The sequence below is a fragment of the Tursiops truncatus genome, chromosome 13 (genome assembly GCF_011762595.2).
Source record: "Tursiops truncatus isolate mTurTru1 chromosome 13, mTurTru1.mat.Y, whole genome shotgun sequence".
Lineage (NCBI taxonomy): Eukaryota > Metazoa > Chordata > Mammalia > Artiodactyla > Delphinidae > Tursiops > Tursiops truncatus.
This window is the reverse complement of record NC_047046.1, coordinates 36,640,345-36,656,566: the sequence shown is the minus strand read 5'-3', so window position 1 is coordinate 36,656,566 and position 16,222 is coordinate 36,640,345. Positions and strand designations below refer to the sequence as shown.

The window sequence follows — 16,222 nt, the reverse complement described above, 5'->3', positions numbered from 1 at the left end:
TTGGAAACTTAAAACCTACAGGTGGAAATTATTATCATTACTCTTTTATTTGGACATTGTAAACTTTAGCATTGATAAATGAAGCTACATGAAATAAAATTATTTCTTGGTAAAAACTTAATGCTATAATAGTGAAGGAGGCAATACCTTCTGTTTGTTTTCTGTGAGAAATAGCCCTCATGTAATTGCAGTAAATAAAATCTGTTATGCCTTTATAAATCTTTATTTAGTCAGAATGATGACTATTTCATATACTGACTTTTTGTTTTGAAAATGATGAGTCTTCTTTGTGAATAAAAACTTTAGGAGATTACAAGCCAACAACTGAATCACCACTTTTAAGACAGCTGAAACAAAATGTTTTTACAACACAGGTGTTTATTTAAGAAACTCCACATGTGAAAATCAGTAATTTCAAAATAGACTAGTTGGGGTAGGGGATGGTGGGGTAATGACTTTTATAAAATTATTCATTGCTTATTAAGATCTTTAAAGGATTTTTAACAGTAGCTATATTATCTGATGAATTATGAAATAAGTACATTGGTATAATATGAAGTTAAGAACTAAGGGCTATAGGAAAAACTAAGGGAAAAGAAGTGACTTTTTTATTTTAGTAAAATGAAAAGCTTTTATGTAATGTGACATCATTTAAATCTACTAGGTATATTGAAATATTAAATATTGAATCAATGCATGTTATATATTTTTCTATATTTTTATTGTGATAAAATATACATAGCATTATCAGTAATGGGATAAATCAAAATCAAGTGCCACCTGATAGGATACAATGAGAGGAACACCTCACTTCTGTGATATTCTTGGCAAAGGTGTATTATTGGTATCAAATCATAAGGACAAATCAGGCAAATCCAAATTAAAGAACAGACCATGAAACAGCCTGGGATTTCTAAAGTGTCATTGTCATAAAAATCAAGGAAAGGTGGAGAAACTGTTCCAGACTGATAGACTCTGAAATGACACTGCAAGTAGATACAACATAGGATTGATGTAGATCCTTTTGTTATAAAGTACACCATTGACACAATTGGTGAAACTTGAATAGTTTCTGACAATTAGATGTTAGTATCAGATCAATCAAATTCTTGAATTTTGGTAATTGTATGGTAGTTGTGAAAGCAACAGTCCTCGTTTGTAGGAAGTACACACTGTTTTGGGGCTGATGTGGCATCAGGTTTCCAACTTAGTCTCAATTCGTTGAAGCAAAGAAGTTCTTCATACTGTACTGGAAAATTTTCTATAAATTTGAGATTGAAATAAAAACAATTAAAAAAAGAGAATAAAAGAAAAAACTCCCTTGTTACTTTTCCTCCTTTTATGGTTATGAAAAAAATGTGTGGTGTTTTGAGTCAGTTGGTTAAAAATGACAATTCCCTTAAATCATTTGCCCTCACAGATTAAATGCCCTTTCTCCCTTCTTCACCAACAGTATACATTTTTAGATTGTTTTGATTTTCTTTATGTCTTTAATTTCAGGTCTCTAGCAGTTTCTGTGACTCTTCTGAGCTTTATTTGTCAGAATTATGTATTGCAGCAATTTCAATTATGCATGTGAGATGATTAGTATCTTTGGGTGTGTTTTCAAATACCTAGGTGTTGGAACAGTGTAGACGATTTTTAATTTTGTAAGAAATGATGTTATTCACTTTGAATCAGTAATAATAACTTCTTTTTATAATATTTACTAGCCAAAATATCAGAGCTATGAGACAATATATGCTATATTAGTTCCTTGGGTTAGGATCTAAATATCCAAGTATTTAAAGATTTGAAGTTTATTTAAAAAGAAAAAAAGTCCAAGTATACATATGGTGCATACATCATTTATTCATAAGTTCTAAATAATATGAACTCCAAATGGATATGTAATAATTTTTTAACAGATTACTTTAGAATGAGTATTTCAGTAATTAATAGGCTTTAATTTTTACAACAATTTGTTTACAAAAAACTGAGCATAGTATTCCCTTAACTCCCTCTTCCCCCAGCTTACAGATTCCCCTATTATTAACATCTTGCATTACTGTGTTACATTTATTACAACTGATGAACCAATATTGATTGGTTTACATTAGGAGTCAGTTTTTGTGATGCACAGGTCTATAGATTTTGACAAATGTATGATTTCGTGTATTTGCTGTTAGAGTATCATACAGTTTGCTGTCCTAAACTCTCCTGTGTTCCACCTATGCATCCCTGTGTACCCTACCTCCTTCCATCCTGCTGAGCCCTTGCCTCTGCTCATATTTTTACTGTCTCTATAGTTTTGCCCTTTCAGAATGTCTTAGTTGAAATTATATAATAGGTAGCCTTTTAGACCAGCTTCTTTAACTCAGCAATATATATTTATGGTTCTTTCGTTTGTTTTTGGTTCCTGGAAACTAATTTCTTTTCTTCACTGAATATTTCATTGTATGACTGTACCACAATTTGTTTATCCATTCACCTATTGAAGGACATCTTGGTTGCTTACAGTCATTTGCAATTTTGAAAAACCTGCTCTATACATTTGTGTGCATGTTTTTGGGTTGTCATCAGTTTTCAACTCACTTGGTTAAATACCGAGGAACCCGGTGTGTGGATCATATGGCAAGACTGTGCTTCACATTGTAAGAAACTGCCAAACTGCCTTCCAAGTTGGATGTAATATTTTGCATTTGTATCATCAAAGAATGAGAGTTGTTTTTGTTTCACATTCTAGTCAGCGTTTGATATAGTCAGTTTTATGGATTTTACCCATTCTAACAGTCATGTAGTGGTATCTCATTCAGTTTCTTGTTTTTTTTAATTTTATTGGAGTATAGTTGATTTACAATGTTGTGTTAGTTTCGGGTGTACAGCAAAATGATTTAGTTCTACATATACATATATTCACTTTTTCAGATTCTTTTCTCATATAGGTTATCACAGAATATTGGTTATCTCATTTAGTTATTTTTTAAAATAAATTTATTTATTTATATTTTTGGCTGTGTTGGGTCTTCACTGCTGCGAGTGGGGGCTACTCTTCGTTGCGGTGCTCAGGCTTCTCACTGAGGTGGCTTCTCTTGTTGCGGAGCATGGGCTCTAGGCACATGGGCTTCAGTTGCTGTGGCACGTGGGCTCAGTAGTTGTGGCTTGTAGGCTCTAGAGTGCAGGCTCAGTAGTTGTGGTGCACAGGCTTAGTTGCTATGCGGCATATGGGATCTTCCTAAGACCAGGGCTCGAACATGCATTGGCAGGCGGATTCTCAACCACTGCGCCACAAGGGAAGTCCCCTCATTTAGTTTTAATTTGTATTTCCCTAATAATTCATGAGGGCGAGCATCTTTGCCATCTGTATAATTTGTATATGTCTATCTTCTTTGGTTAGATGTCTGTTCAGATCACGAGCTATTGTTTGTTTTTCTGTTTTTTAAAACATCTTTATTGGAGTATAATTGCTTTACAATGGTTTGTTAGTTTCTGCTTTATAACAAAGTGAATCAGTTATACATATACCGAGCTATTGTTTTTACTTGAGTTTTTGGTTTTCTTATTGAGGAGCTCCTTGTACATTTTATTTTTTTTGTGGTACGTGGACCTCTCACAGCCGTGGCCTCTCCCGTTGTGGAGCACAGGCTCCAGAAGCGCAGGCCCAGTGGCCGTGGCCCACGGGCCCAGCCGCTCCGTGGCACGCGGGATCCTCCCGGACTGCGGCACGAACCCGTGTCCCCTGCACCGGCAGGGGGACTCTCAACCACTGCGCCACCAGGGAAGCCCTCCTTGTACATTTTTGATATTAATTCTTGATCATTTATATGCTTGCAAACATTTTCTCGTATTTTTTTTCTTGTCTTTTCATCCTCTCCAGTGTGTTTGAAGTTTTTAATTTGAATAAAGTCCAAACTCTCAATTTTTTCTTTCATGGGTTGTGATTTTGGTGTTGTATCTAAAAAGTCATTGCCATACAAACAAACTTATTTACAAAATAAAAACAGACTCACAGACTTAGAGAACGAACTTATGGTTACCAGGAGGAAAGGGGGAGGGGTAGGGAGAGATTGGGAGTTTGGGATTGTACACACAATTGTACAATTGTACACACATGTACACACGTGTACACACTGCTATATTTAAAATAGATAACGAACAAGGATTTACTGTATAGCACAGTGAACTCTGCTCAACACTCTGTAGTAACCTAAATTGGAAAAGAGTTTGAAAAAGAACAGATACATGTATATGTAAAAAATTAAAATTAAAAAAAAACATGGTGTCTGGGGGAAAAAAAAGTCATCACCAAACAAAGGTCACCTAGATTTTCTGCTGTTATCTTTTAGGAGTCTATAGTTTTGCATTTTATATTTAGGTCTGTGATTCATTTTGAGTTAATGTTTGTGGAAGGCAGATATTATATGTCTAGATTGTTTTTTGCATGTGGATTCTGTTTCAGCACCGTTTGTTGAAAAGACTATCCTTTCTCCTGTAAACTGTATTACCTTTGCTCCTTTGTCAAAGGGCAGTTGACTATATTTATGTGGTTCTATTTTTGGGATGTTTTCTGTTCCATTGATCTATTTGTCTGTTCTTTCACAAATACCACATTGTCTTGATTACCATATAGAGAGTCTTGAAGTTAGGTAGTGTCAGTGCTCCAACTATGTTCTTTTCAGTGTTATGTTGGCCATTATAAGTCTTTGCCTTTCCACATAAACTTTAGAATTAGTTTGTAGACATTCACAAAATAACTTGCTGGAATTTTGACTGGAATTACATTGAGTCTATAGATAAAGTTGGGAAGAATTGATATTCTTATAATGTTGAGTCTTCCTATCCATGAACATGAAATATTTCTCCATTTATTTAATGTCTTTCATCAGAGTTTTATAATTTCAGAGTTTTATAATTTTCCTATATAGATCTTGTACATATTTTGATAGAATTATGCCTACATATTTCATTTTTTGGGTGCTAATGTAAATGGTATGTTTTGCAATTTAAAATTCCACTTGTTTATTGATGATATGTAGGAAAGTAATTGGGTTTAAATATTTAACTTGTACCTTGAAAACTTGCTTTAATCACTCATTAGTTTCAGGAGTTTTTCTGTTGACTCTTTTTTTTTTTTTTTTTTTGCGGTACGCGGGCCTCTCACTGTTGTGGCCTCTCCCATTGCAGAGCACAGGCTCCGGACGCGCAGGCTCAGTGGCCATGGCTCACGGGCCCAGCCGCTCCGCGGCATGTGGGATCTTCCCGGACGGGGGCACGAACCCGTGTCCCCTGCATCGGCAGGCGGACTCTCAACCACTGCGCCACCAGGGAAGCCCTGTTGACTCTTTTTAAACTTTATACATAGGCAACCATGTCATTTGTGAACAAAGATAATTTTGTTTTTTCCTTCCAATCTATATACCTTTCACTTCTCTTTCTTGTCTTATTGCATTATCTAGAATTCCTAGTATGACTAAAGTTTTTATGCTTTTCTTTTACCTCCAGCAGAGACTTTTTGCTTGGGCTAAACCTGATCCTTAGCCCACTTTCTAAATTGGTAAATGCTCCTGGTGATTGTAAGCTCATCTAAGAAGTGTTCTCTCTTCTCTAGAATTTTAGTTTATTAGATTTTTCTAGTTGTCTTTGAAGGAGCATTAGCGTGCTGTCTGTGTTTCCAATTTTTGGGCAGTAGTTTGCCCTATGATCTTCCATCAGGGAGATGCCTCACTTTCCTCTGCTAGGCATTTAGGACTTAGGAGTTGATCACTTCAAGCCCATCAAGGACTGAACTGGAGTTAAGAGGGATTATAGTTTTCATATGGATTAGTCTACTTTTGTTTCTCTCATGTTCTTTTAGGAACATTCTAGGCTTTTGACTAAATGTTTTTAAAGTGTTTGTGTCTGTGTTCTTCAAAGCATTTAGGAGATTCGACTCTGTATTTTTGATTTTCCTAGGCCAGAGCTCCAGAGTCCAGCCCCATGTAGCTTCAGAATATGGCAAATATCTTGATGGGGAGACTGGCATGTGAATGAGGAAGGCCCTCTTTCCAAAACATTCTTTATCTGTACTGTGAGACTACAGGAGATTTACTATTACCTTTATAAGCTTTCATTCTGACTTCTTAGCCTCTGACACAGCTCCAAAACTCAACAAATACTCTTTGAAAGAAACATACAGTGAATTTGAGGCCCCTTAAGTTTGGAATTTATTATTCCAGCTCCACATGGCTACTAAGGTCTTTATACTTTTCTTTTACCTCCAGAAGAGACTTTTTCTTGGGCTAAACCTGATCCTCAGCCCACTCTCAGAATTGGTAAATGCCCCTGGGTGATTGTAAGCTCATCTAAGAAATGTTCTCTCTTCTCTAGAATTCTAGTTTATTAGATTTTTCTAGTTGTCTTTGCAGGGACATTAGCATGCTCTGAGTTATTACATTCACTTAAGATGTGGAAATATCTAACCTCCAGCATCTGGATTGTGGGACATATTGACCAAGATAAAATGTGTTCTTATTGAACAATAGTATTTTCTTTCCAGTTTCTGTTTTTAGGAATTGTAGTCTCTGAGTCATGGTGATTAGAGGTACTAATGAGGCAAATAGGAAAATGACACCCCTACTAAAGTTCCATACAGTAGGGAGATGGTTGTTAAGCTTCATAATTGGTACATATTTTGTTTTTATAAACAAGGCTATAGAAAATGCAGTATAGTGGAAAAATCTTATTGTAAAGTGGGCAGAGTGCACTGTTTCCAACCTCGTAACATTAGCCATTGACTCTATTTTCAAGCAAGTTCCATAAACCTAGAAGTTAAAAGGAACTACTACTATTACATTGGCAAAAATTCAGTCATGAGCAAAGGTTTTTTTTTTTTTTTTTTTCGGGAGGGGGTGTGCAGATGGGGTGGGTTTTCCGTTAACAATGTGTCAAGATCTGCTAGCCAGGCAGAGCAACCATGTTTTTCTTATTCTTTTTTCTGCTGTATTCTCATTTTGTAGCACAGTCCTTGGTATAAGGTAGGTGCTTAATAAATATTTATTGAATGAATAAATGAAAGCTAAATAAATTACAGTGTTAGTGATAGAAATAAGATAAGTTGAATGCGGTGTAAGAGTGGTGATCTAGTTTTGGGGAGTAGGATGAACCACTTTACTTGTTAGATGAGATCCCATACAGGTTGATGGTGTTTGGAAGTTATCACCTTTTCATTGAATTTACATCTTTTAACTCCTTATCTTAAGGGATAAATTTAATGTTTTTCTCCTTTGTGTTATTGGTAAGACTAATATTTGTTGTTCCACGTGGCTTCATAGCATAATTCAGATTTTAATATTCTGTCATCTGAGTTCAGAGGTATCCTAATATGGTTTAGTTTAAAGTAAGTCATTGTCAAATTAGCAGTCATTCTCCTACATATCTTGGTTCTAAAGCTCTTATAGAGAATAATGGGAAGGGACTGAATGCAGATGTATGGGATTATATATTCTACTATAAATAGTTTCAACTAAGAGCATATATGCATCTTACAGATGATTGGGTACTGTCATCTATTGGGAAAAAATTTCCCAAGTGTATGAAGGTAGCAACGAAGAATGACCCATAGCTGTTTCCATGCTGGCTCTTTAAATGGGATGTTTTTTAGATAATGACAATAGCTGTTAGTTGGTAAGAGATTTATTCTGTTCCTTTTGCCTCTTAGTTTTCCAAAGAGCATGGTTGCTTCGTGCTCACTGATATATTCCTCACTGCTTCTCACCAGGGACTATCTGTCTTCTGCTGCTGTGCATTCAGCTTTTTTAATGGGGACACTTGCTAAACATTATTGCTTACGTTTTCTACTTGGGGTTATGGCACACTGCCTCATACTCTGCTCTAATGTGTTTTTGACCTATGTTTCTCATTCCTTTCTGGTGTGCATTTTGTAGGATTGCAGTTTATTTGATTGTACACATCAATGTGCTCTGTATTTTCAGAGTGTTTCTGAAGAGAAACGTAGGAAACTTCTTGTACTGGAGTTATGAATTTGAAATGTTCATAATATGTTAGTATACTAATGTTAAATATTAGTATGAACTTCAAAATGATGCCTGTACAATTATCTGCCACAAGAGGAGGCTTACAGATATTATTGCCCAAGGTGAAACCTTAAAAGCCAGGGTCTCCAAAAAGGTATTTTTGACTGAAGAAAATCATCAGAGAAGAGGAATGAAAGGGTATTTTAATCATTCTCATCATCGAAATTAGTGAAGAGGCAAGTGTAGTCAGATAGTAGCAGCTGACTCACTATTACAATCAGAGTTTAGTGCATGAAACGTAAGTCACTCCAATTTCACATAGAAAGAGATTCAATACTGGGATTTAAGTGTGTAAAAGGACTTAGAAGAGCAGATCATTATAGCTGTGAACAAAATACACAGAGTTCTGTTAGCCACTGTTGCTTCCGTGATTACTGTTCTCACAACTGCCTTCACACTTACCAAACTGGTGACTGGACACTCAGGCACTTATTCCAGTCACCAGAACTGTCTTAACCATCATGTCACCATGACCTGGCTTGCCAGTAACAATAGTTTTTGTTTTTCAAATTTCATCTGAGAGTATCCAAGCAGTGAAACCTAATTTACATCCAGAACCTTAGCTGCAAGGGAGCCTGGGCATGGTAGTTTATAGGTCTTTAGGTTTTTCCTAAGACAAGAAATGAAGAACTAATTTAAGAGAATAATTTGCAGTAGCTACAAGACTATTATGCTTGAGCAACGTATATCTGCAAATACTTAAATAAATATTTAAATTGACTACAATCATATTCATCCAGAGATGCAGTAGGTGTGCAATACCTAAGTTATTTGCAAGCATAAAGATGCAGTCTAACTTCTTGAAGCAAAATCTAAGCCCGTACTCCTTGTGTTCCTATTATCATGCATATGTCCTACTTATCACGCATACCTCTCCTCAACCTCCCTGCAGGTGTCCCTCAAGTACAGTGATGTAGTCTAGGAGTCTGCCATCTCTTTTTGCAAAGGACCAGAAAGTATTTTAGCCCTTACGGGCCACATATGGTCTCCTTGTCCTCTCTTTTTTGTTTTCTTTTTATAACCCTTTTAAAATGTAACAGACATTTTTAGCTTGAGGGCTACATAAGAAGAGCCCACAGTGAGTAATTTGCTAACCCTGATCCAGACCATGTATTGCTCTACCTTTTATCTGTAGTTACTTCATTTGCTTAAGTCTTTTCTCATCGTCATACCCTTGTTACGAGGAGGTGGCACTGTTACCAGGACAACCAAGAATTAGGCCTGTATGGTTTATTGCAAGATAAATTCTCTGTTCCACTGTCAATTTCCTACTTCATTCCTTGCTTAACTCACACAGAGTCACAAGAAAGTAAATATTTCTGCAGTCTTCCTGTCCTTAACTGTTTGTTCCTCCAGAGTGACATAGACTTGTAAATGTTCACTGGCTTAATAGACTCCATTTCTACAAACTAATCCTGATACATTCGTCTCTTTTAATACAATTTTTTTCTGATATTACACAACAATCTGTCCCCCAAATAACCAGTAATAAAAAGCATCATGTGTTGAGGTGAGATTATTACTATAGCTAATGAAATATCTGAATACTGTTACTTAATTTGAAAGTGGCTATGTCAAAAAAGAGAAAATATACATTTATTTTTCCTGAAAATTTGCAAAATAAAATATAATGCAACAAATTATCTGGGTTGTGGTTTATCTCCTCTGTTGAAACACTATTGTCCATGTTATATAGTTACTGGGAAAACAGAATGATGTCCATACAGTTTAGACACAAATCAGTTATTGAGGCATAAGAGACTGAAAACATCATCTGAATTCCTGAAAATGACAGAATAATCAATACTCTTAACTCTCATTTCTTGGAATACCACGCACTTACATGTTTAAACTGACATCTTGAAAAGTTTTATAAAGATAAATTTAAACTCACAGTATGATGAGTAATCTTTAGGTTTAATGAGGACCAAGACATAGACCAGCAGAAAGCATGTCATCTTACCTAGTTCAAGAAGTTATTCTTTCTTTTTCTAACATAATCAGAAAAAAATTATTATCTTTATTCTCAGGCAACCTACAAACTCTGCTCTCCCATCAGATTTTCAAAACTGCAGAAACTTTGGGGGTATTCGATTTACACCTGGGGTCATGGTACATCCTATGAAAGGAAACTTCATTGACTCTAAACACTTCAGGAAGGCACACATCTCTACTCTGTATCTTAGGTTTGGAATAATTTTTCCTCTTAAAAATAACACACTAAACCAATTTGCTTTCCTAAATTGAATTAACCTAATAGTATTCAAAAACTGACAAACATAATCTGCTTGTTTTAAGACAGAAATGGATTAGTCAACAGAATCATATCCCTAGTCAGGTCCAAATCAAGTTATAAATTCTAACCAAATAGTGAGTTCTGGAATAAGGCATATTATTAGTATGCATAGTCATCCTGCTCTCAACTGTAAGCAACATAGGCCTTTTCAGGAGGGAGATATAAAAATTTACAGTCAAAGAATGTCTTTTTATATTGTGGTAAAGAGATTGTTTTTCTTTGACATCCGTGGCTCTCTCAAGTCTTAGCAGCCCATTTTGTTACATTTCTAGTAGTAACAGGAAGGAATAGCTCTCTTCATTTTTCTGTGCCATCTTTTAGGCATGTTATTGTTTAATGCTATTTTTTTTTTTTGCCAGCCTACTGCTTATTAGAATGTGTACCAAAGCAAAAGAGAGAAAACTCAAATGCATTAGGTGCTCTTTTTTTTTAAACAGCCTTTGTATTGAAGTATACAACAAATGCTTTTTATTACCTTCTTTATAAAGTTATTTTTTTAAAGAAATAGGGTTTGTTAATACTGACATAAATGAAGATTTAAGAATTACCTATAAATTTTATTTATATGAACTATTTATAAATACAGAAAATTAGAAGTCAAACACATTTTCATTTGCTAATGTTAACTATCATTGTGAGACATTATCTTATAAAATCCATTGAGTTATCTGTCTCTTTATATTCTTGGAGCACCACCCATTTGACATAAAATTTAGAATTCAATTAAAATATCACTTGTTAAACAAATACTGTTGGAGACTGACCTAGCTGGTCTCCACAGATGGCCCACCCTTGAGCCATGCCTCCCAGTGTGTACATTCTTGAGCAGTCCCCTCTCCTTGAATCTGGGATGGCCCTGTGACTAGTTTTTAACCAGTGGAATGTGGTGAAAGTGATGCTGCCTGACTTCTGAGGCAAGGTCATAAGATGTCTTGCATTCACCTAGGTCTCTTGGAAACAAGTGCTCTGGGAGAAGCCGACTGCCACCATGCTATAAGCAAACTCTCAAGGTATCCAGAAGTGAGGCCACATGGAGAAATGGAGATGTATGGATATTCCTCAGCTATTCCACTCAGCCCACCTGAGGTAAAGATGTGTGAGTGAAGGTGTTGTCTAGGCCAGTTAAGCCTTCAGATAGCTCCATCCCAGCTCCAGCATGTTGTTTAACTGAATCCAGGGAGAGACTCGAAGTGAGAACCACCCTGTTGAACCCAGAATACACAGAACTATGAGAGAGAATACTAGAGTGTTGGTTTAAGCCACTGAGTTTTGGGGTATTTTGTTACACAGCAGCAGGTAACCAAAACACAGATATAGGCTATTTGCTTTTTGGTTTCATTTTTAGTCATAACATTCCGTTGCTTCTAGATAAAATCTGCATTTAAAATTTTGTGCATTTATCGATATTCCTGCTGTTTTTGTTTTCTATATAAAATTCTCAGCTCAGAAAGTGCATGTGTGTGTGTGTGTTTCACTCTGTGATATAAATGGGTCTCGAAGAGCAACTAAATTGACTTTCTAAGAGAGGGGAAACTGCTTCTGAATATTTTAAGTAAATACTTTGATCTGCAACAACTCTGCTATACATTTGGTAATTTAATATAATTTTGAGACTGCATGCACTGAAACATCTAAAGGTAATAAAGCTAGGCTATTGAAGAGAAAAAGAGGAACAAAGGAAAGAGAACTAGAAATAGACTCCTTAAAAAATATTTAGCAAAGAGAGAGTTGGTGAGAGGGATGTTGCTCTAGGACTAATATTTCTATAGGCAACTGATGCTTAATGTCACTTCTCAATAATCACATATTTTAGGGCAATTAACAATCTAATTTATGGGAAGAATGTGAAGTTCCTGTGAGTCAGTAAGCCTGACAGATGTGTAGTATGATAGCATGAAGAGGGTTCTCTCTTTAAATTCAGAGAACTGGAAAAAACCAAACATTTAGTGTTAACCTCCTAAGTACTTGATGTTCATTTAGGATCTTACAAGGCATGATGCTCCAACCTTTGAACTGGGTGTATTAACTTGCTAAACTAAGAGTCTAAATTGGAAATAAGCTGTACTTGTGTCAGATATAGACATTGTAAAGAATTGAATGTAATGACTACTAAATATCAGAGTCCATATATGGTGAGTAGCCAAAATTTCTTGGTTCTTTAAGGAGAAGGTATAGGTCTCCAAATTAAATGATACAGTAGAGCATGGTATACCAAATTAAATGATACAGTAGAGCATTAGTATTCTCACTGCAAAGCCATTCTTTAAGAAAAAGTTCCAGATATCCTAACCGTTAAGCATTAGGTAGGTGTATGGGGCATAGAGCAACCTAATTTTCCTGCGGTATGTAGCAAAAGTGGCATCAGAGAAGTTGAGAATTGAGCTTAGTCTTCTAGAGTAAGTAGATTACAAGGATGACAAAAGAGTATGTGTGTAAAGTAAGGGGTGGAGAATGCATTTCAAGCATAGGGACAAGGCCTTAAATATCTCTCCTACGTGTTGCCATATATTTTATCTGAACATCTAATACAGTACTTATCGTATAGTGATGTAAAATCAGTTTCTTATTGCCAACTTCCTTCCTTCCTTGTAAGCTTGGAAGGTAGATACAGCATTTATGTTTGGGTCCCTATACTTAATACAGTCTCTGGCATATAGCAGGAGGTTCCCAATAATTACAATAAATAAATGAAGAAATTAGCAAGTGTGGAAATCCCTACCTTATAACACTTATTATAACTGTCTGATTTAGATATTTATATGTATTTTAGAGTTCCCCATTAAACTGTAAGATCTTTTAGGGAAGGGACCTTGACTTAATTTTCTTCCTTAAATGGTACTGGACATATAGTTGGAATCCTATAAATGTTGGTTGAAAGGGAAGTAAACTATAGTTTTTTACTTTTTTAAATCAACCAGGGCCTAATTTAAGCCTATAAGCTTAAATAAAGTACTGAAATATTACAATAAATGATCTTGAAGCCAGCATGATTCTACATTACAAATATGAGGTTGTCATATTTCTGACTCTTTGGTTGCCTAGAAACAAAGTTGTGAAGTTATATGAGGCTGTAAGAGCTTGTACCAATAAGATCATCTATGCAAAGTTCAGCCTAACTCTCTGGATTTGAAGGCATCAGTTCTAAAGAGCTTCAGATGACAATGTGGTCTTGATAATTTCACGTTTGCAAAGTTTCATTGTAGTACCAGCATGTGCACTTAGCCTAAAGGAAATAATTCTTCATATAAAGTAACCACGCAAGACCAATGATACAACTGCTTTGTATTTACTGATATATCATAAATATTTTCAGATTTTAAACAATGACATTAGACATTAGAATATAGAGGAAAGGGAAAAGAATAGGGAAAAGTTGATTACTTGATAAACCACTATCATCAAAATATGGAATTAAGATAATTTTGACCTCTTGACACGTGGGTTAGTAGAGGTGCTGTGGTAATGCTGGGTAGTAGGGTATTACATTTCTACTTGGAGGTGCCTTTTTCCCCTTGCTCTAGTCTTTGTGAGCAGAGAGAGATGCAGTATGACATTACAAGGGTAATGGGCTGGGAGTCAGGAGTCCTAGGCTATATTTCTGGCCTCAGGCATTTACGCACATAAGTAAAGATAATTCTGTCCCATGGAAAGAAAGGCAATGCTGCTGATTTGATCTTGTGTTTTGTAACTGCAGGAGGAGAGGTGGCTAAAAGAGAAAAGAAGGTTAAAGAAAGACAAAAGAAGGTTAAAATCAGTTTCTGAAATAAGAACAGGAAAACTGGAGGATCTGCTCTGGGGAAATCAATGAACATTTAGCAACTGTTTTGGACACAGCTGGGAGCAGCTTCCCAGCTGGAGTCTGTTTTCTTCAAGAGCAGTTTCTTATGTGTCAACTCATTTTAACATTCACAACAGCACCTGAGGTAGTCGGGCTACATGGTATACTACTAGTGAACTTGAATTTCAGAGAGATTAAGTGGTGATGTAACATAGTCACCCAAAGAGTTGGCTTATAAACCAGGTTTCTTGACATCAATCCTAGTGATATTTCCATTGTAACATCTGGCTGTATTTGTTAACAGTGGAGATCTTAATTATAATTCAATAGGACAAGTCTAAGGCTGAAGATGGTCATTTGGAACTTAACAGGAACGGTGTGGTATGCACCTTTTTGTATATATTCCACCATATCATAAGAACCTGGAGGACACTATTTTGTAGTTCTCAGCGTTTAGTAGGTGTCTAGTAGAAATTTATTAATTACTTTATATAGGCACATATGCTATGTAGAATCATGGAGTTTTTTGGGTTTTTTTTGTTTTTTTTTTTTTTTTGCGGTATGCGGGCCTCTCACTGTTGTGGCCTCTCCCATTGCGGAGCACAGACTCCGGACACGCAGGCCCAGCGGCCATGGCTCACGGGCCCAGCCGCTCTGCGGCATGTGGGATCTTCCCGAACCGGGGCACGAACCCGCGTCCCGTGCATCGGCAGGCGGACTCTCAACCACTGTGCCACCAGGGAAGCCCAATCATGGAGTTTTAAAAATAGCTAACAAGGGTTATTACAGAAACATTTATGACATCACTGGTAGGGGCTAATCGTTTGTACTTTTTTGATGAAGAGCTCCTTGAATGATTGTCTTAGTTATTTCACAAATTTATATCAGGATGGTCCACGCTTAGCTTGCCTTGGCCGTGTTTTATAAAGCCTAGATAATAAACAAATTTTGAGACTCTTTTTATTGTCTTCTGAAATTCTGCTTTTGGGGTTAATATAAATAAGTAGACTTCAGGTTCTAGTTTTATATTATCAACACCAGGGGAAGGGACTTTGGAAGGAAGCTGTCGTTAATTTAGATTTCTGCTGCCAGAAACTATATTGAGCCTTTTAAATATTCAATCTCATTTAATTCTCACAACAGTGCTATATGTCATAGATAGTATTACCCACCTTTCAAACCAGGATGTTCAGAGAAGTGAAGTTATCCTAAGTCACACAGCTAGTTAGTTCTGGGAGTGCTATGGGTTTGACTGAGTCTTTTTGATTCCACAACCTTTGTGTGTGTGTGTGTGTGTGTGTGTGTGTGTGTGTGTAATTCTAGAGGAATACAGAGGATAGTAAATCTGTATATTTATCATTGAGATTTAATGAGTATTAACATTTGTTCTTTTTCTTCTTTAGAACTTTCACTTCATTTTTAAAGTTTTTTTTTTAAAGAAAGCCCTTTTGTTGGTACTATCCTTATTGATAAATAACATACTACAATCTTATTCTGATTATCTTTTTTCAAATTGAAGTATAATTGACTTACAATATTAGTTTCAGGTGTATAACATAGTAATTCAATATTTTATAGATTATACTCCATACAAATTTATTATAAAATATTGACTATACTCTGTGTCCTGTGTACATTACATCCTAGTAAATTATTTATTTTGTACCTCTTAATCCCCTTCACTTATTTTGGCCCTACCCCACTCCTCTTCCCTCTGGAAAGCACTAATTTGTTCTCTGTTATCTGTGAGTCTGTTTCTGTTATCAATTTTAGACATTATATACTGACTTCTTTCTGTGATAGAATGGAATTTAATTCTGTTATATCAGTTCCTTTTCTCCCATTTTCATTTTTTTTTGAAAAAAGTGGAAATATAAAATTGGATTTATTCACAAAGTGAAATGTTACATGCTGGTGAAAATGAATGAACCAGAAACGCATTGGTAGTTACATGGGTCAATCTTATATACATGATATTGAGTGAAAAAGCTGTCTCTAATTATGTGTACAACATGATTCCATTTATATAAATTCAAAACAATCTATATGTTTTGGTCATATACAAATATGGTAAATTATATTTTAATAAATGGAAGT

General features: G+C 35.7%; 1 long non-coding RNA gene across 1 annotated transcript in view; it reads left to right on the top strand.

The window, feature by feature from the left end:
* LOC141276257 (uncharacterized) overlaps positions 1 to 11,427 on the top strand; it is a 55,724-nt gene extending 44,297 nt beyond the window's left edge. The window contains exon 5 of the long non-coding RNA XR_012325526.1: positions 11,294 to 11,427. This is a non-coding gene — a long non-coding RNA (uncharacterized lncRNA). The remainder of the gene's footprint in view (positions 1 to 11,293) is intronic.
* Positions 11,428 to 16,222: the final 4,795 nt, after the last annotated feature.